Source organism: Salmo salar, chromosome 11 (assembly GCF_965601325.2).
Source record: "Salmo salar chromosome 11, fSalSal1, whole genome shotgun sequence".
NCBI classification, from domain to species: domain Eukaryota; kingdom Metazoa; phylum Chordata; class Actinopteri; order Salmoniformes; family Salmonidae; genus Salmo; species Salmo salar.
The window spans coordinates 116,568,013-116,569,380 of NC_138301.1; positions in this window are offsets into that span (position 1 = coordinate 116,568,013).

Here is a 1,368-nt window from a genome sequence, read left to right on the forward strand (position 1 = left end):
CCACCATGAACCTCCTCCACCATGAACCTCCTCCACCATGAACCTCCTCCACCATGAACCTCCTACACATGTCCACAACTCCTCCACCATGAACCTCCTCCACCATGAACCTCCTCCACCATGAACCTCCTCCACCATGAACCTCCTCCTCCATGAACCTCCTACACCATGAACCTCCCACACCATGAACCTCCTCCACCATGAACCTCCTCCACCATGAACCTCCTCCACCATGAACCTCCTACACATGTCCACAACTCCTCCACCATGAACCTCCTCCACCATGAACCTCCTCCACCATGAACCTCCTCCACCATGAACCTCCTCCACCATGAACCTCCTCCACCATGAACCTCCTACACCATGAACCTCCTCCACTATGAACCTCCTACACCATGAACCTCCTCCACCATGAACCTCCTCCACCATGAACCTCCTCCACCATGAACCTCCCACACCATGAACCTCCTCCACCATGAACCTCCTCCACCATGAACCTCCTCCACCATGAACCTCCTACACCATGAACCTCCTCCACCATGAACCTCCTCCACATGTCCACAACTCCTCCACCATGAACCTCCTACACCATGAACCTCCTCCACCATGAACCTCCTCCTCCATGAACCTCCTCCACCATGAACCTCCTCCACCATGAACCTCCTCCACCATGAACCTCCTCCACCATGAACCTCCTCCACCATGAACCTCCGCCACCATGAACCTCCTCCACCATGAACCTCCTACACCATGAACCTCCTACACATGTCTACAACTCCTCCACCCTCAATGACTCCACACTATAATAGCCTAAAATCAGACCCTCTATTCTAAACCAAGCACATGAAGGACTTCATCCTACCTACAGAGAGTAATGTCTTACTGTATAAAATTACACACACACACACACACACACACACACACACACACACACACACACACACACACACACACACACACACACACACACACACACACACACACACACACACACACACACACACACACACACACACACACACACAGCCCTTACCCAGGCCCTTAATGAAGCTGATGACACTGGCCCGGCTCCATCTCACTGGCACCTCCATGGTGACACACAGAGAGAGACAGAGAGGACCACAGAGAGACAGAGAGGACCAGAAAGAGAGACAGAGAGGACCAGAAAGAGAGACAGAGAGGACCAGAAAGAGAGACAGAGAGGACCAGAAAGAGAGACCGAGAGGACCACAGAGAGAGACAGAGATGACCAGAAAGAGAGACCGAGAGGACCACAGAGAGAGACAGAGAGGACCAGAAAGAGAGACAGAGATGACCAGAAAGAGAGACAGAGAGGACCACAGAGAGACAGAGGGGACCACAGAGAGA